The sequence below is a fragment of the Protopterus annectens genome, chromosome 9.part0, assembly GCF_019279795.1.
Source record: "Protopterus annectens isolate FY-2018-M chromosome 9.part0, PAN1.0, whole genome shotgun sequence".
Classification (NCBI taxonomy): domain Eukaryota; kingdom Metazoa; phylum Chordata; order Ceratodontiformes; family Protopteridae; genus Protopterus; species Protopterus annectens.
Window position 1 is genome coordinate 1,969,301,615 of NC_056743.1, and position 21,997 is coordinate 1,969,323,611.

The 21,997-nt window shown below is 37.6% G+C and overlaps 1 protein-coding gene across 7 annotated transcripts in view; it reads left to right on the forward strand.

The window, feature by feature from the left end:
- LOC122812360 (beta-1,3-galactosyltransferase 2-like) overlaps nucleotides 1-21,997 on the forward strand; it is a 266,312-nt gene that overhangs the window by 125,111 nt on the left and 119,204 nt on the right. The window contains exon 1 of one of the 7 annotated variants that reach the window (XM_044084788.1): nucleotides 4,923-5,271. The exons of 4 other annotated variants lie outside the window; for them this stretch is intronic. The gene's annotated coding sequence lies outside the window, so the exon portion shown is untranslated. Of the gene's footprint in view, nucleotides 1-4,922; nucleotides 5,272-21,997 lie in introns of those variants that run through there. 2 more of the 7 variants (XM_044084792.1, XM_044084785.1) reach the window with 2 other exon arrangements.

Sequence of the window (21,997 nt, forward strand, 5' to 3'; positions counted from 1 at the left end):
TTCAGATGACTGATATTTGTGTTGTAAGTTCATACTGAGAATAACGTACATTCAGATGGCTATGTGTGATATGAATTCATACTGAGAATAACATACATTCAGATGGCTGATATGTGTGATATGAATTCATACTGAGAATAACGTACATTAAGATAGCGGATATGTGTGATATGAATTCATATTGAGAATAACGTACATTAAGATGGCTGATATGTGTGATGTGAGTTCATACTGAGAATAACGTACATTCAGATGGCTGATATGTGTGATGTGAGTTCATACTGAGAATAACATACATTCAGATGGCTGGTATGTGTGATGTGAGTTCATACTGAGAATAATGTACATTCAGATGACTGATATTTGTGTTGAGTTCATAATGAGAATAACGTACATTCAGATGACTGATATTTGTGTTGTGAGTTCGTACTGAGAATAACGTACATTCGAATGACTGATATTTGTGTTGTAAGTTCGTACTGAGAATAACGTACATTCGAATGACTGATGTTTATGTTGTGAATTCATACTGAGAATAACATACGTTAAGATGGCTGATATGTGTGATATGAATTCATATTGAGAATAACTTACATTAAGATGGCTGATATGTGTGATGTGAGTTCATACTGAGAATAACGTACATTCAGATGGCTGATATGTGTCATGTGAGTTCACACTGAGAATAATGTACATTTAGATGACTGATATTTGTGTTGTGAGTTCATACTGAGAATAACATACATTCGGATGAATGATATTTGTGTTGTGAGTTCGTACTGAGAATAACAGACATTCAGATGGCTGATGTGTGATGTGAGTTCATACTGAGAATAACGTAAATTCAGATGACTGATATTTGTGTTGTGAGTTCATACTGAGAATAACGTACATTCGGTTGACTGATATTTGTGTTGTGAGTTCATACTGAGAATAACGTATATTCAGATGGCTGATATGTGTGATAAGAATTCATACTGAGAATAACATACATTCAGCTGGCTATGTGTGATATGAATTCATACTCAGAATAACATGCATTCAGATGGCTGATGTGTGATGTGAGTTCATACTGAGAATAACGTAAATTCAGATGACTGATATTTGTGTTGTGAGTTCATACTGAGAATAACGTACATTCGGTTGACTGATATTTGTGTTGTGAGTTCATACTGAGAATAACGTATATTCAGATGGCTGATATGTGTGATAAGAATTCATACTGAGAATAACATACATTCAGCTGGCTATGTGTGATATGAATTCATACTCAGAATAACATGCATTCAGATGGCTGATGTGTGATGTGAGTTCATACTGAGAATAACGTACATTCAGATGGCTGAGATGTGTGATATGAATTCATACTGAGAATAACATACATTCAGATGGCTATGTGTGATGTGAGTTCATACTGAGAATAACGTACATTCAGATGGCTGAGATGTGTGATATGAATTCATACTGAGAATAACATACATTAAGATGGCTGATGTGTGATATGAATTCATACTGAGAATAACATACATTCAGATGGCTGATATGTGTGACGTGAGTTCATACTGAGAATAACGTACATTCAGATGGCTGAGATGTGTGATATGAATTCATACTGAGAATAACATACATTAAGATGGCTATGTGTGATATGAATTCATTTTAAAACGAGTATTACTCTTTCTAGAGATCACTCATCGAGCTGTATGTTGAATATGTACTTAAACATGGCAAAGCTAAATAAACAGTCAAGGCCTGGAGGTCCTTATCTCTATCCATCTGGTCAATAACCTCTTTCATTATTCAAAACCATTCTAAAAGACTTCCTAGCCAAAAGCTGGCTCTGTTCTTGCTCAACACCAGGATAAACTATATCCCTAAGTGTGAACAAATACCTATTCATACATCACATCTCCTTACTCTCCCTTCTTCACTCACTTCCATATCCCTAAATGTGAACAAGTACCTCTTCATACCTCACATCTCCTTACTCTCCCTTCTTCACTCACTTCCATATCCCTAAATGTGAACAAGTACCTCTTCATACCTCACATCTCCTTACTCTCCCTTCTTCACTCACTTCCATATCCCTAAATGTGAACAAGTACCTCTTCATACCTCACATCTCCTTACTCTCCCTTCTTCACTCACTTCCATATCCCTAAATGTGAACAAATACCTATTCATACCTCACATCTCCTTACTCTCCCTTCTTCACTCACTTCCTTACTTCTGTCAATTTTTCTCCCTTGGCTTTATCTCTAAATATACCATAAGCCTGCTTTATTTTCACTTTGTATTGCAATTCCTGTTTGTATTATACTAAGTTACATTTAATTTATCTGCAAGCTGGCTAACATTTTTCTAGTAATATAACTTGTGTCTGTTCTTGACCAATGTTTTCATATTATGTCTAATTTGGCATAATTACTTAAATTGTATTTGTGTGTGTATGGGGGTTGTATTATGTTTAAAAACTATAAAATAATTGTTATAATAATAACTGCTGGTAACAGATATATGGTCACAGTCACTGGCCAAGGCTCGCCACTGAAAAAATGTATCCACTGAAGAATGTATCTATTTCTTTTCTGAAGAAATGTCAAGCAGGTCTTTATTTTGCCTCTGAAGAAACTATCCAAAAGTAGACCAGACAAACTCTGTACTACTGTATCTGTTATACTTTATTTGTCTCAGAACAAATTCTTGCCAAACAGTTAATTCTGTCAGAGCTATTTCAATTCTTTTATAACACAGCTAGACAGATGAATAGACTAAGGCACACTTAGTCTAAGACATCACCCTCCGAATGAAACATACTGTCCGGTTTATATACTCTTTTCAACCAATGTTATTTTTAATGTCCTTGTGACTTGTTCTTCTGGTTTCTGTCTGTGCCATGACAAAGTCCATGGTTATTTCATGCCCTTTTTTGGTTCTCGCTGTATCTGAAGACTTCACAAAAGTCTCTCCACATCACCTTTGCGTCACTTGACCTGTCTGTATTTTATTTATTTATTTCTGCATCTGAAAGCCAAGAAACTCAACTTCCTTTTTTTCTATAACAGGATGCATTTACAGTAATGCCCACAGCTATATGTTATTAATATATAAGCTGAACAGAACTGTTCTTGCAAAACAATCATATTATTTTGAAAACTGCTGTTTGGCCTTGCATATTTCCTTTCAATGTACTCACATTATATTGGGGAAAAGCATTTTAATTTACACAATATCTATCAATAATTTAAAATAAAAAAGGTATTTTTGTGTTGGAGGCACCCAATCGTGGAATTGCACCAAGTGCCAGAATAGCAGACTGGGAACCAAAAACACCAGACAACATATACACACAATCTGCAAGAGGTGTTTGGAGATGTTATTTACTGCAGTTTAATTTATCCCAAGTGTTTTGGGTATCTAACTCCATGATGGGAATAGACGCCATTCCTAAGTCAGCAGTCAGGTTACGATTACAGTTCAAGAAATTAGGACTGTTTCTGCAGTGCAGCTCAGGACAACACATTTTATGTTGAAATAGCAGAAGAGGGCGGTGAAATGAGTTGAAACATAATACGTTTTGAAGGTGCTGTAGACTCTCACATACAAAGCTGTCTAGTAGTTTGGTTACAAACCTAGGCCTACTGTAGCAAGTACAATGCTTTTCACTTGAAGAAATTAATTCACACTGTTCATACATCTGCACAATGTATGTTTTATTATTTTAAATCACAGTGAAGATGACGGTTTGCAGAAGCAGCTGCAACTAGGCTCAACCACAAAGCTCTCTAGGGCTATGGGCTGGCTCTCCATCAGTGCTGCGGTCATTTGTTGTGCTTTCTGAGCTACGATATACAGTTATTGTGATTGTCCTTCATCATTAATTAAAATGTGTATATGTGTATATATATATATATATATATATATATATATATATATATATAGACAGACACACACACACACACACACACACACACACACACACACACACAGAGCAAGAGGTTATCTGGTTCGATTCTCGGCTGGGGCACCTTCTGTGTAGAGTCTGTATATCCTCCCTGTGGTCACGTGGGTTTTCTCTGAGTGCTGTGGCTTCCGCCCACATTGCAGACATGCAGTAGGTGGACTGGACACTACCTTAACTGTAGGTGAAAGTGTGTGTGTGTGACTGAGTGGTACGAATGAGCTACTTTGGTACCTCTCTACTGTACAGATTTTTGTCTCATATTTTTGGTCCATTTTTCATAAAATTTTGTTTTTTTTCTGGTAAGTTATTGGCAAATTATTAAAATCTGAGGTTAAAAAATAATAACAGCCATTTGAGTTTCAGACTTTATACCATTCAGAAAACTCATGCTAATGTAAATAACCTGTTAATCAACTCACTAAATTTGAAAGAGCAATATTTAAAAATTGTCCCCATTTTTGGGCCTTTGTCCCACTTTTATTTATGGCTTTGTCCAGATTTCCTGCTCTAAGAGGTTGAGAGGTATGCGCAGGGGTAGCCACCGGGCGGTGTAAGCCTTGGCTCGATATGATTGGCTTAAGTGACATCCCGACCCCATTGCGCAAATGGGAAAAAGAGTGGAGGATATTTGGATATATAATCATATACGCAGAGCAGTGGCATTTGAAGCATGAATCTGAGCAGCTGCAGTAAGTGAACTCCGCTGCTAACATGAATGCATTTATTAGTAAGTGTAACCCCACCGCCTCGTTATAGTTACTAGCACACAAAGCATCTCTGAATGCTTCCAGTCTTCTGTGCAGATGCGTTAGCGTCACGTGGGCAACAATCACGCGACCCCCCCCCCCCCCCCCGCACCCCACACACACACACACACGCGCGCACACACACGCGCGCACAGGTGGCGGCCGGGGCAGCCACCCTTCATTTGCACTCCTGCTCTTATCCCGGTACGAGTTTCTAAGAAAGCAAGAAAATTACCCTTATTTTATTATCATCACTGTTTTAATCGATGCTGCCTAGGTTGGGTGTCTTTACAGCAAAACGAAGTCGATAAAGCCATTGCTGAACGGTTTCGTCTTTCAGGGTTAATAGCATTATTGCAATCCCTTCTGGAGACGGGCGGGCCGCTATGTGATGCGTTTTTGTACTGACATCTCCCGGGGCTTTATGTATTTTGTGATATCTTGTAATTATCCAAGTCAATCAATACCTGGAGCAGTAATACGTTTCCAAGGCTGTAACCTGTATGCAGACAAATGGATTAACATCTTCCAGTTAAGTGAAGACGCAGTACCTATTGTTTGGTATGGCGGTATATTACTTTTTTTTTATTTTACTTTAATCCAGATTTTATAATTTTGTTTGTAAATAGAGGGTGTGGTTCAGGAATCTGAATCTGCGTGTTGTTATCCAGGGAATGGTTTATGTGCTGTAAGATGGCATTAGGGTTACCACCTGTCCCACTTTGCGAGGGACAGTCCCTCTTTGGGCAGTTGTGTCCTGACAAAAAATTGTAAAAATGGCAAATGTCCTGAGATTTTAGGACACAATTATTTCCTATATTTTATGTAATAGTTGCATAAAACAGTTATTCTGTATATAAAATACCTAAATATTATAAGAAACAGAATAAGCAACTAAAATGCTACAAGAATAAGCTTTTATTTAGGCAAAAAAGTTAAGTTCTATCCTTTGTACTGTCCGTGGGTATGTGTCGGCATGTAAAATCTGGTGTTTGTACCAAAAATGTCCCACTTTGGCCATTTGAAAAGGTGGGAACCCTAGATGGCATCCAGCAACGTAATTGCAAAAACTATGTAGTTTGCATTTACCTCCCTGTTATACATCTCAGCCCAATATTTCCTAGAATGCCTTGATTTTTGTCTCATATTTTCGATGTATTCCTCGTTAAATTTGTGGCGTTCTACCAAATAATTGAGGATCGAAGTCACTAAATAAAAACGGCAATTTCAGTTTCATACCTCACATTCTTCAGATCCACAAATTGCATGCTAATGCAAAACCTGTTATTCTAGCAACTTTCTAAGTTTGCAAGAGCATTATTTAAATTCTTTCCATGATGCATGGCCTTTATCACCATCGTTATCTTTGACTTTGTTCCCCAAAATATGCGCTAGAGGCATGGATTCTATGCCGTTTCATGTTGTAGTGTTGTTGCTTATAGGTTACCAGTCCCACTTTGCGAGGGACAGTCTCTCTTTTGGAAGTTGTGACCTGCAAAAAAAATGAAAAAATGGCAAATGTCCTGAGATTTTAAGACAAATATATTTCCTTTATTTTCTTTAATAGTTGCATAAAACAGTTATTTTGCATCTGAAACACATAAATGTTATAAGAAAATGAATAAACAACTCAAATGCTACAAGAGTAAGCTTTTATTCTGGCAAAAAAGTGAAGTTCTGTCCTTTGTACTTTCCATAGGTATGTTTTGCCCTGCAAAATCTGATGTTTCTACAAAAAATGTCCCACTTTGGGGATTTGAAAAGGTGGCAACCCTATTATAGGTAACATAAGTGATGCGTTTCTTTAGCACACCTGTATTTTCTATTTCATGCATGCTACTCCAATTATACCCATCGGTGGTGTAATTTAATTTTCCAATGAACTCCATTGCAGCATCCTAGAATAACTATTTACAATTGTTTTGTATAGGACTTTGCAGACAGCCGGGTTTGCAGCCCAAGTGGATGTTTTTGTTGTAATATTCCCAGTGGAGGTTTTTGCAGTGTTTTTGTTGTAGTGCTGCATTTTCTTGACTCCTGTTGCATTCCAGTAACAGTCACCAATGTAAGAAAGTTCCAAAGCTCCACCCTTTGCCTCTTTTGTCCTGCATCATACTCGTACATTCAGATATCTGATGTGTGTTATGAATTCATACTGAGAATAACGTACATTCAGATATCTGATAAGTGTAATATGAATTCATACTGAGAATAACGTACATTCAGATGGCTGATATGTGTGATATGAATTCATACTGAGAAAAACGAACATTCAGATATCTGATGTGTGATATGAATTCATACTGAGAATAACGTACATTCAGATATCTGATATGTATGATATGAACTCATACTGAGAATAACGTCCATTCAGATATCTGATATGTGTGATATGAATTTATACTGAAAATAACATACATTCAGATGGCTGAAATGTGTGATGTGAGTTCATACTGAGAATAACGTACATTCAGATGGGTATGTGTGATATGAATTCATACTGAGAATAACGTACATGCAGATGGCTGAGATGTGTGATATGAATTCATACTGAGAATAACATACATTCACATGGCTGAGATGTGTGATATGAATTCATACTGAGAATAACATACATTGGCAAAGGCTCTTGCTACCCCCATAGTGCCTTTTTTAGGCAAGGCTCAAAAGACAAATCTATCTCCATAGATATCACAAGGGATAAGAAACTAAGAGTAATGCCAGAAGTCTAAACCTCAAGATGCACGCACTCAAAACTCTCCTTAGCATGGAGAACATCGATATCTGTGCAGTAACAGAAACCTGGTTCAAGGCTCCCGAGAGCACCTCACCAGTACCAGGTTATACTTCATACCATGCTTTTCGGCTCCAAAACTTGGACCGAACCACAAAAGGAGGGGGAATATCAATATTCATCAAAGATACCCACACTTCCAGGTTGGTGGCACAGCACGAAGCATCAGAGACTATCCATGTGCATCTAACAGTGGGTAAAACTGCCTTCCAGTTTATAGCCTGCTACAGACCACCCTCCCAAACCCAGGAACCCCACTCGGCCTTCCTGAGAACACTGGAAAATATGAAGGTCTCTCCAAACACCATTATATTGGGCGACTTCAACTACCCAAACATAGACTGGGAGCATTACTCTAGCTACAACACCCTAGCCCAAAGGTTCTTAGAATTTATAAACTCAAATGCTATGGAACAACTTGTTACCACTCCCACAAGAGGGGAAAACATACTGGACCTGATCATCACCAACATGGGGACTCTATGCTCCAGACCAGAAGTGTATCCCTCACTGGTAAGATCAGACCAGAAGTGTATCCGTCACTGGTAAGATCAGACCATAAACTAATCTCACTGGATATTCACATCCCGACCCCAGCCCCTGCCCAGAAAACCACAGTGAAAAACTTCTCTAAAGCAAATTTCACACTCCTCAAAACTGAGGTGGAATCCTTCAAAGCCCCCGGACCTGTGGAAAATACAGCCAAGACCGCAGAATCCTTTATAAACGCATTCTATGAACACCTTCAGGAATGCATGGATCATGCAATCCCAAATAAAACCAAGACCCAATCCTCCAAAGGCAGATGTCCTGTCTGGTGGACCCCAGCCATAAACAAACTATACAATAGAAGGAGGAAGTTACTACATGATAGAGCAAAATCCCAAAAAGGGAAGGCATCTCTGATCAGTATTAGCAAAAAACTACGGGAACTCATAAAATCGTCTAAGGCCAGCTTCAAGAGAAAAATTGCACAGGACACTAAGGATAATCGCAAGGCTTTCTTTAGTTATGTTAGGAACCTGGGTGGGAATTCCCAGATATGCTCAGAATTAGTCCAAAATGACAAAAAATACACCAAACCCACAGACATTGCCAGCATCCTAGCCGACAGGTTCAGTGCAAACTCCCCCCCCCCACCAAAAGGGTAAATATCTATCCCAGCAGAGTGCTGCCCCCCCTGACATGTCAGATGCTCAGGTAAGAGCTGCCCTCTCCAAAGCAAAAAACACAGCATCAATGGGACCAGACGGTATCCCGGGCTGCGTCCTACATGAACTCCAAGAAGAGCTAAACCCAAATGTAAAACTACTGTTCAATCTCAGCCTTACTATAGGATATGTACCCAAAGAGTGGCGTACAGCAACAGTGGTCCCTCTCCACAAAGGTGGTGCCTCAACGGATCCTGGAAACTTTCACCCCATAAGCCTGACTAGCTTGGTCTGCAAAGCTATGGGAAGGATCATCATGGGCCTCATAAATAAAGATATTGGGGACCTACAGACACTGGATCCTACCCAGTTCGGCTTTGTTAAGGGCATATCCTGCCTCTTAAACCTGATCAATTTCTTTGAAACCGTCACCAAGGCCATTGATGAGGGGAAGGTGGTCCACACAGCTTACCTGGACCTCGCAAAAGCCTTCGATACAATACCCCACTCGGGCATTATAGATAAGCTCACCAGCTTAAATATAAACCCCTCCAAAAGGGCCTCAAAGAAACAGACAACTGGTGCCAGAGCCATGGCCTCAAGCTAAATGCCAAAAAGTGTATAGTCATCCCCGTTTGGCAAAAACAAAGTGCCCACAAATTACCACATAGGTGGTAATCCATTAAGTACAGAAGAAGTAATTAGGGACCTGGAGACCCAAGTTGATAGCATTCTCTCATTTGACAACCACGTGGCCAAAGTGGTTAGAAAAACATTTTGTATAGCCCACCTAATCATGAAGGGATTCACATCTAGATCAGGAGAGGTCAGCGTGCCTCTTTACTCATCCCTCATCAGGCCCATAATTGAGTACAATGCCCCTTTTGGGATGTACCTTACCAGACACATGCAGCAACTGGAAAGACCCCAAAAGTACCTCACCAAGAGGATCAAAGGGCTCAAACAGATGCCATATGCTGCCCGATTAAAGAAACTACAGCTCTGCTCAGTGGCATACTGCCTGCTCAGAGGTGATCTGTGCCTGACGTATAAAGCCATGTCCAACCCGGAATTAATGGACATGCTGCACCTCAGAAAATCCAAATCCCATCGAGCTACGCGCTCGAGAGACTTAAACCTCAGCACTGAAATAAATAGGACATGCAGGAGGGACAGATTCATAACCCAGAGGCTCCCTTCACTCTGGAATAAAATCCCAGTCCAGGTTAGGCAGAGTCCCTCATTGACCACACTCTGGCTAGGCTTTTAAATGCCCTAGGGCAGATTGCCTAGTATGAACCTATGAACCATAATATGGTTGATATGTGTGATATGAATTCATACTGAGAATAACATACATTCAGATGGCTGATATGTGTGATGTGAGTTCATACTGAGAATAACGTACATTCAGATGGCTGAGATGTGTGATATGAATTCATACTGAGAATAACGTACATTAAGATGGCTGATATGTGTGATGTGAGTTCATACTGAGAATAACGTAAATGGCTGATATGTGATGTGAGTTCATACTGAGAATAACGTACATTCAGATGACTGATATTTGTGTTGTAAGTTCATACTGAGAATAACGTAGATTCAGATGGCTATGTGTGATATGAATTCATACTGAGAATAACATACATTCAGATGGCTGATATGTGTGATATGAATTTATACTGGGAATAACGTGCATTAAGATGGCTGATATGTGTGATATGAATTCATACTGAGAATAACGTACATTAAGATGGCTGATATGTGTGATGTGAGTTCATACTGAGAATAACGTAAATGGCTGATATGTGATGTGAGTTCATACTGAGAATAACGTACATTCAGATGACTGATATTTGTGTTGTAAGTTCATACTGAGAATAACGTAGATTCAGATGGCTATGTGTGATATGAATTCATACTGAGAATAACATACATTCAGATGGCTGATATGTGTGATATGAATTTATACTGGGAATAACGTACATTAAGATGGCTGATATGTGTGAAATGAATTCATACAGAGAATAGCATGCTTTCAGATGGCTGATATGTGTAATGTGAGTTCATACTGAGAATAACGTACATTCAGATGGCTGAGATGTGTGATATGAATTCATACTGAGAATAACATACATTAAGATGGCTGATATGTGTGATATGAATTCATACTGATAATGTACATTAAGATGGCTGAGATGTGTGATATGAATTCATACTGAGAATAACATACATTCAGATGGCTGATATGTGTAATGTGAGTTCATACTGAGAATAACGTACATTCAGATGGCTGAGATTTGTGATATGAATTCATACTGAGAATAACATACATTAAGATGGCTGATATGTGTGATATGAATTCATACTGAGAATAACGTACATTAAGATGGCTGATGTGTGAAATGAATTCTTACAGAGAATAGCATGCTTTCAGATGGCTGATATGTGTGATGTGAGTTCATACTGTGAATAACGTACGTTCAGATGGCTGAGATGTGATATGAATTCATACCGAGAATACATACATTAAGATGGTTATGTGTGATATGAATTCATACTGAGAATAATGTACATTAAGATGGCTATTTGTGATGTGAGTTCATACTGAGAATAACGTACATTCAGATGGCTGATATGTGTGATATGAATTCATACTGAGAATAACGTACATTAAGATGGCTGATATGTGTGATGTGAGTTCATACTGAGAATAACGTAAATTCAGATGACTGATATTTGTTTTGTGAGTTCATACTGAGAATAACGTAAATTCAGATGACTGATATTTGTGTTGTGAGTTCATACTGAGAATAACGTAAATTCAGATGACTGATATGTGTGATAAGAGTTCATACTGAGAATAACGTATATTCAGATGGCTGATATGTGTGATAAGAATTCATAGTGGGAATAACATACATTAAGATGGCTGATATGTGATATGAAATCATACTGAGAATAACATACATTCAGATGGCTGATATGTGTAATGTGAGTTCATACTGAGAATAACGTACATTCAGATGGCTGAGATGTGTGATATGAATTCATACTGAGAATAACATACATTAAGATGGCTGATATGTGTGATATGAATTCATACTGAGAATAACGTACATTCAGATGGCTGATATGTGTGATTTGAGTTCATACTGAGAATAACGTACATTCAGATGGCAATGTGTGATATGAATTCATACTGAGAATAACGTACATTCAGATGGCTGATATGTGCGATGTGAGTTCATACTGTGAATAACGTACATTCAGATGGCTGAGATGTGTCATATGAATTCATACTGAGAATAACATACATTAAGATGGCTGATATGTGTGATATGAATTCATACTGAGAATAACGTACATTAAGATGGCTATGTGCGATGTGAGTTCATACTGAGAATAATGTACATTAAGATGGCTGTGTGATGTGAGTTCATACTGAGAATAACGTACATTCAGATGACTGATATTTGTGTTGTGAGTTCATAATGAGAATAACGTACATTCGGATGACTGATATTTGTGTTGTGAATTCATACTGAGAATAACGTGCATTCAGATGGCTAATATGTGTGATATGAATTCATATTGAGAATAACATACATTCAGATGGCTGATATGTGTGATGTGAGTTCATACTGAGAATAACGTACATTCAGATGGCTGAGATGTGTGATATGAATTCATACTGAGAATAACATACATTAAGATGGCTGATATGTGTGATATGAATTCATACTGAGAATAACGTACATTAAGATGGCTGATGTGTGATATGAATTCATATTGAGAATAATGTACATTAAGATGGCGGATATGTGTGACGTGAGTTCATACTGAGAATAACGTACATTCAGATGACTGATATTTGTGTTGTGAGTTCATAATGAGAATAACGTACATTCGGATGACTGATATTTGTGTTGTGAATTCATACTGAGAATAACGTGCATTCAGATGGCTAATATGTGTGATATGAATTCATATTGAGAATAACATACATTCAGATGGCTGATGTGTGATATGAATTCATATTGAGAATAATGTACATTAAGATGGCTGATATGTGTGATGTGAGTTCATAGTGAGAATAACATACATTCAGATGGCTGGTATGTGTGATGTGAGTTTATACTGAGAATAATGTACATTCAGATGACTGATATTTGTGTTGTGAGTTCATACTGAGAATAACGTACATTCGGATGACTGATATTTGTGTTGTGAGTTCGTACTGAGAATAACATACATTCAGATGGCTGATATGTGTGATGTGAGTTCATACTGAGAATAACATAAATTCAGATGACTGATATTTGTGTTGTGAGTTCATACTGAGAATAACTTAATTCGGTTAACTCATTTGTGTTGTGAGTTCATACTGAGAATAACGTATATTCAGATGGCTGATATGTGTGATATGAATTCATACTCAGAATAACATGCATTCAGATGGCTGATATGTGTGATATGAATTCATACTGAGAATAACATACATGGGTTGGGAGGGTGGCCTAATGGTGAAGGTGTTTGCCTTACAAACACAAGGTGCAGGGTTTGAGTCTCACAAGGGATAATTGGCTAGGCTTAAAATGGCTCGCAAGGGCAGTTAGCTTAGTACTAACCTATGAACCTATGAACCTATTCAGATGGCTATGTGTGATGTGAGTTCATACTGAGAATAACGTACATTCAGATGGCTGAGATGTGTGATATGAATTCATACTGAGAAAAATATACATTAAGATGGCTGATATGTGTGATATGAATTCATACTGAGAATAACATACATTGAGATGGCTGATATGTGTGATGTGAGTTCATACTGAGAATAACATACATTCAGATGGCTGAGATGTGTGATATGAATTCATAGTGGGAATAACATACATTAAGATGGCTGATATGAGATATGAATTCATACTGAGAATAACGTACATTAAGATGGCTGATATGTATGATTTGAGTTCATACTGAGAATAACATACATTCAGATGGCTGATATGTGCGATGTGAGTTCATACTGTGAATAACGTACATTCAGATGGCTGAGATGTGTGATATGAATTCATACTGAGAATAACATACATTAAGATGGCTGATATGTGGTATGAATTCATACTGAGAATAATGTACATTAAGATGGCTATGTGTGATGTGAGTTCATACTGAGAATAACATACATTCAGACGGCTGATATGTGTGATATGAATTCATACTGAGAATAACGTACATTAAGATGGCTATGTGTGATATGAATTCATACTGGGAATGACGTACATTCGGATGACTGATATTTGTGTTGTGAGTTCATACTGAGAATAACGTACATTCGGATGACTGATATTTGTGTTGTGAGTTCATATTGAGAATAACGTACATTCAGATGGCTAATATGTGTGATATGAATTCATACTGAGAATAACATACATTCAGATGGCTGATATGTGTGATGTGAGTTCATATTGAGAATAACGTACATTCAGATGGCTGAGGTGTGTGATATGAATTCATACTGAGAATAACATACATTCAGATGGCTGATATGTGTGATGTGAGTTCATACTGTGAATAACGTACATTCAAATGGCTGAGATGTGTGATATGAATTCATACTGAGAATAACACATTAAAATGACTGATATGTGTGATATGAATTCATATTGAGAATAACGTCCATTAAGATGGCTGATATGTGTGATGTGAGTTCATACTGAGAATAACATACATTCAGATGGCTGATATGTGTGTTGTGAGTTCATACTGAGAATAACATACATTCAGATGGCTGGTATGTGTGATGTGAGTTCATACTGAGAATAATGTACATTCAGATGACTGATATTTGTGTTGTGAGTTCATACTGAGAATAACATACATTCAGATGGCTGATATGTGTGATATGAATTCATACTGAGAATAACATACATTCAGATGGCTGCTATGTGTGATATGAATTCATACTGAGAATAACGTACATTTAGATGGCTGTGTGATGTGAGTTCATACTGAGAATAACATACATTCAGATGGCTGAGATGTGTGATATGAATTCATACTGAGAATAACATACATTCAGATGGCTATGTGTGATGTGAGTTCATACTGTGAATAACGTACATTCAGATGGCTGAGATGTGTGATATGAATTCATACTGAGAATAATGTACATTAAGATGGCTGTGTGTGATGTGAGTTCATACTGAGAATAACGTACATTCAGATGGCTATGTGTGATGTGAGTTCATACTGAGAATAATGTACATTCAGATGACTGATATTTGTGTTGTGAGTTCATACTGAGAATAACGTACATTCGGATGACTGATATTTGTGTTGTGAGTTCATACTGAGAATAGCATACATTCATATGGCTGATATGTGTGATATGAATTCATACTCAGAATAACATACATTCAGATGGCTGATATGTGTGATGTGAGTTCATACTGAGAATAATGTACATTCAGATGGTTACGTGTGATATAAATTCATACTGAGAATAGCATAAATTCAGATGGCTGATATGTGTGATGTGAGCTCATACTGAAAATAACGTACATTCAGATGACTGATATGTGTGATGTCAGTTCATACTGAAAATAACGTACATTCAAATGGCTGAGATGTGTGATATGAATTCATACTGAGAATAATATACATTCAGATGGCTGATATGTGTGATATGAATTCATACTGAGAATAATGTACATTAAGATGGCTATGTGTGATGTGAGTTCATACTGAGAATAACATACATTCAGATGGCTGATATGTGTGATATGAATTCATACTGAGAATAACGTACATTAAAATGGCTATGTGTGATGTGGGTTCATACTGAGAATAACATACATTCAGATGGCTGATATGTGTGATGTGAGTTCATACTGAGAATAACGTACATTCAGATGACTGATATTTGTGTTGTGTGTTCATACTGAGAATAACGTACATTCGGATGACTGATATTTGTGTTGTGAGTTCATACTGAGAATAATTTACATTTTGATGGCTAATATGTGTGATATGAATTCATACTGAGAATAACATACATTCAGATGGCTGATATGTGTGATATGAATTCATACTTAGAATAATGTACATTAAGATTGCTATGTGTGATGCGAGTTCATACTGAGAATAACGTACATTCAGATGGCTGAGATGTGTGATATGAATTCATACTGAGAATAACGTACATTCAGATGGCTGAGATGTGTGATATGAATTCATACTGAGAATAATGTACATTAAGATGGCTATGTGTGATGTGAGTTCATACTGAGAATAACATACATACAGATGACTGATATGTGTGGTATGAATTCATACTGAGAATAACGTACATTCAGATGGCTGATATGTGTGATGTGAGTTCATACTGAGAGTAACGTACATTCAGATGACTGATATTTGTGTTGTGAGTTCATACTGAGAATAACGTACATTCGGATGACTGATATTTGTGTTGTGAGTTCATACTCAGAATAACGTACATTCAGATGGCTATGTGTGATGAGAATTCGTACTGAGAATAACGTACATTCAGATGGCTGATATGTGTGATATGAATTCATACTCAGGATAACATACATTCAGATGGCTGATATGTGTGATGTGAGTTCTTACTAAGAATAATGTACATTCAGATGGCTATGTGTGATATGAATTCATACTGAGAATAATTTACATTCAGATGGCTGATATGTGTGATGTGAGTTCATACTGAAAATAACGTACATTCAGATATGATATGTGTGATGTGAGTTCATACTGAAAATAATGTACATTCAGATATGATATGTGTGATGTGAGTTCATACTGAAAATAACGTACATTCAGATGGCTGAGATGTGTGATATGAGTTCATACTGAGAATAACATACATTAAGATGGCTATGTGTGATATGAATTCATACTGAGAATAACATACATTCAGATGGCTGATTTGTGTGATGTGAGTTCATACTGAGAATAACGTACATTCATATGGCTGAGATGTGTGATATGAATTCATACTGAGAATAAAGTACATTAAGATGGCTTATATGTGTGATATGAATTCATACTGGGAATAATGTACATTAAGATGGCTGATATGTGTGATGTGAGTTCATACTGAGAATAACGTACATTCAGATGGCTGATATGTGTGATGTGAGTTCATACTGAGAATACCGTACATTCAGATGACTGATATTTGTGTTGTGAGTTCATACTGAGAATAACATAAATTTGGATGACTAATATTTGTGTTATGAATTTATACTGAGAATAACGTACATTCGGATGGCTATGTGTGATATGAATTCATACTGAGAATAACATGCATTCAGATGGCTGATATGTGTGATGTGAGTTCATACTGAGAATAACGTACATTCAGATGGCTGAGATGTGTGATATGAATTCATACTGAGAATAACATACATTCAGATGGCGGAGATGTGTGATATGAATTCATACTGAGAATAACATGCATTCAGATGGCTGATATGTGTGATGTGAGTTCATACTGAGAATAATGTACATTCAAATGACTGATATTTGTGTTGTGATTTCATACTGAGAATAACGTACATTCAGATGGCTATGTTGTGAGTTCATACTAAGAATAACGTACATTCAGATGGCTGTGTGTGATATGAATTCATACTGAGAATAACGTACATTCAGATGGCTGATGTGTGATGTGAGTTCATACTGAGAATAATGTATATTCAGATGGTTGATATGTGTGAAGTGAGTTCATACTGAGAATAACATACATTTAGATTGCTGATATGTGTGATGTGAGTTTATACTGAGAATAACGTATATTCAGGTTGTTTCTTGGTCTGATGAAGCTATTGTGAAAGCACTCACCTGTGCACACTACTATTAAATTGGTTTTAACGTTAGTGACATTGTTTGGCATTGACATTTTATAATCTATGCATGGTTGCCTCAACCAAAGGATTTGTGCTCGTTTTACTCATACTGTGAATAATGTACATTCTGATGGCTATGTGTGATGTGAGCTCACACTGAGACTAATGTACATTCAGATATCTGATATGTGTGATGTGAGTTCATACTGAGAATAACATACATTCATTTGTTTGATATGTGTGATGTGAGTGCATACTGAGAATAACGTACATTCAGATGGCTATGTTTGATATGAGCTCATACATAGAATAACGTACTTTCAGATGGCTATGTGTGATGTGAGTTCATACTGAGAATAATGTACATTCAGATGGCTGATATGTGTGATGTCAGTTCATACTGAGAATAACGTACATTCAGATGGCTATGTGTGATGTGAGCTCATACCGAGACTAATGTATATTCAGATATCTGATATTTATGATGTGAGTTCATACTGAGAATAACATGCATTCAGTTGGCTGATATGTGTGATGCGAGTTCATACTGAGAATAACATACATTCTGATGGCTGATATGTGTGATGTGAGCTCATACTAAGATTAATGTACATTCAGATGGTTGATATGTGTGATGTGAGCTTATACTGAGAATAAGGTACATTCAGATGGCTGATATGTGTAATGTGAGTTCATACTGAGAATAACGTGCATTCAGATGGCTGATACATGTGATATGACTTATTTAGGTTCATAGGTTTATACTAGGCTATCTGCCCTAAGGCATTTATAAGCCTAGCCCAAAGTTTTGTGGCTTACGCCACCCCTTATGTTAAAAAATACTGTGCCCATTAGTTTGTTGTGCCTCTGTCCAGCAGTGACACAGAGATGATTCCCGGGGTAAACCTACGATCTCCCATCCACCGGTCAAGATTTCTCTTGAACAGAGCCAGCGAGGTGCTCTGCCTCACATGGACCGGGATTTTATTCCAGAGCATAGGGAGTCTCTGGGTGATAAACCTATCCCTCCAGCATGTCCTATTTATATCCGTGCTAAGGTTTAAGTCACTTGCTCTAGTGGAACTGGTAGATTTGGATTTTTTGAGGTGGAGCATGTCCATTAATTCCGGGTTGGACATGGCCTTGTATGTCAGGCACAGGTCACCTCTGAGCAGGCGGTATGCGACTGAATAGAGCTGGAGTTTCTTCAGTCTGGCAGCATATGACAGATTTTGGAGTCCCTTTATCCTTTTGGTGAGGAACTTTTGGGGTCTCTCCAGTTGCTGCAGGTGTCGGGTGAGATGCATCCCGAATGAGGCATTGTACTTGATCATTGGTCTGATAAGTGAAGAGTACAGGGGAACAATGACCTCACTTGATCTGGATGTGAATCCCTTCATGATCAGGTGGGCAATGTAGAAGGTCTTTCTAACCACTTTAGCAATGTGAGTGTCAAAAGAAAGGCCACTGTCAACCTGGGTCCCCAGGTCCCTGATAACCTCTTCTGTGCTTAATGGATTGCCACCTATATGGTAGCTTGGGGTTACCTTGTTTTTCCCAAGGGTATGACTATACATTTTTGGCATTTAACTTCAGGCCATGGCTCTGGCACCAGTTATCAGTTTCTGTGAGACCCTCTGAAGGATATCTGTGTCCGATGTACTTTCCACTATGGCCCAGTTTGCAGTCATCTGCAAACTTTGTCAGCCATAGTCCTCCTATGTTTGCCTGTACTTCTGAGAAGTAGATGCCGAACAACAGGGGCCAAGGACTGAGCCTGTGGGACACCACTTGTGACCGGCTTGGAGTCTGACATGGCACCAGCAACTCTAACCCTGTGGGTTCTGTCCTTAGCCAGTTTGCAACCCATCTTGTGACATATGGGTTTACATTTAAGCTGGTAAGTTTCTATAATACCCGAGTGGGGTATTGTGTGAAAGCTTTTGCAAGGTCAAGGTAGGCTGTATGGACTGCCTTTCCTCATCAACGGCCTTGGTGACTGTTTCGAAGAAGTCGACCAAGTTCAAAAGGCATGATCTGCCCTTGACAAAGCCAAACTGGGTCGGGTCCAATGTCTGCAAGTCCCCTATGTCTTTGTTTATGAGTTCCATTATGATCCTCTCCATAGCTTTGCAGACCATTGGCACTGCTGGAAAGTGCATTCAAAGGCTGAGACTTTTATAAGATTGTTACTCATCAAGATGTAATCAAAAATAAATGTAATTATTCCCATTTACTGTTTATTGCTTTGCATATTCTGTTTGTGAGTTACTTAGAAACCATTGCTGTAATTACTGCTTTATAATAAATTAACTCGAACATTTTCTGTGTTTTGGTCTGTAGTATTATCATATGGAACTTCTAAAACGAGTATTACTCTTTGTAGAGATCACTCATCGAGCTGTATGTTGAATATGTACTTAAACATGACAAAGCTAAATAAACAGTCAAGGCCTGGAGGTCCTTATCTTTATCCATCAGGTCAGTACCATCCATCCCATCCTTCAAGACCATTCTTAAAGACTTCCTAGCCAAAAGCTGGCTCTATTCTTGCTACACCAGGATAAACTATATTCCTAAGTGTGAACAAATACCTATTCATACCTCACATCTCCGTACTCTCCCTTCTTCACTCACTTCCTTACTTCTGTAAATTTTTCTCCCTTGGCTTTCTCTCTAAATATACCATAAGCCTGCTTTTCTCTCACTTTGTATTGCAATTCCTGTTTGTATTATACTAAGTTACATTTAATTTATCTGCAAGCTGGCTAACATTTTTCTAGTAATATAACTTGTGTCTGTTCTTGACCAATGTTTTCATATTATGTCTAATTTGGCATAATTACTTAAATTGTATTTGTGTGTGTACGGGGGTTGTATTATGTTTAAAGACTGTGAAATAATTGTTCTTAGAATGTTTTCATAGGATCATAGGTTTTTAATACTTTGGAGCTTTTTCTCCTCGGGCCTCCATTAAAAATGGACACCTACCCAGTCAGACTTTCCCAGTAATCAAATGTAAATACATTTCCCCCTGAGCTCCTTAGTCTGTGTCCTGGTGTTTGTCCACTATACTTCCCATTCTGCCTTATTCCCAGTGTAGCATACCCGCCCCTTTGCTTTTCTTTCTGAAAATGGAAGCAAAGTATTCATTGAATATGTTTGCTTTTTCTTATCTTCTGTGATCTCCCTTCTGTCTTTGTTTAGCTTGGTAAGTTCTGTCCCTGCCTTCTTTATTTCTGCTAATGGATCTAAACAAATTGGTTAATGTTAGGTTATCATTCTGCAAATGATTACAAGCCAAACTAATAACCAGAGATCAGAATCAAACAATGTACAAAAACAAAAAAAAAAAGAAAATCAAACTATGTGCCTTGTATCTGAGAGGTAAACACCTTAACTATTACACCAACCCTTCTTCTCCATTAAAAATAGTTGCTTTCCTTTTTTATCCCTTCTGTGAGACTGAAGCAAAATAAGATCCATATTTAAATAAAAAAACTAACCCGAAGCCACATCCAGGATTCTTCTATTAAATTATTTATGTTTTATTTTACATATGTTGACCGGGCTAGTCTAGCTGGATGTATTGCCATTTTCAGTAGAGGCCCGGGGAGAAAAGCTCCACATAAAACATAAACAATGAGACATATTGTTAATAAACACATTGAGTACAAATAAGAAAAAAAAGTAGTAATAAAAAAGTAATAATAATAAAACCTGGTGATAAAGTTAAAAAAATTAAGGCACACATCAAAAAGTTGTGACTAGATTTAGGTCAGTTTAAAGCTTCTAACTTAATTCAAACAGGCTATGCCATAAGGTTCCCACTATAATAAGAAAAAAAAGTATAAGTTGATAGAGAAGAAGGAGTCAAGCGTACGATAAAGAGAGAGGGAAGAGACAGTAGTTAAGAAAATGCGAGAAGAGAATGAAAAAGAGACAAACAAGAGGATATAGGAGAGATAAGAGAAAATGGGTCAGAGCATAGAAGGAATACAAGGGAAAAGAAAGGTAATGGTTAGGTCTTTAGCACAAGATAAGGTGAAAAGGTCAGGAGAGGGGGGGGGGGAGAAGTCAGTCAGGTGTATTACATGAGCAAAGCCAGTGGTTTTGGAAGTACAGTTTGATCTGTTGTTTGAAGAGAGGTAGGGATGTGATTTAGAGTTATATACCCTAGGTAGCAAATTCCATACTCGGCCTACAGTATTAGTGAATAAGGAGTCACCAGCTAAGTTGTGAGCTTTTATGGGTTTGGTCAAGAGTTTAGAAGAGGAGCGAAGGGAGATAAGATTGTTATAGGGGAGTAAGAGCTGTGATAGAATAGGGGTGTTATCAGGTTGGTACAGAATTTTTATGGGCAATAGTAAGTTGTGAGATTAGAAGATGATTTTTTAGTTCTAGCCAGCCTAGAAGTTTCAAATTAAGGCAGTGATGGGTTTTAAAAGGGTTACCAGTGGCGA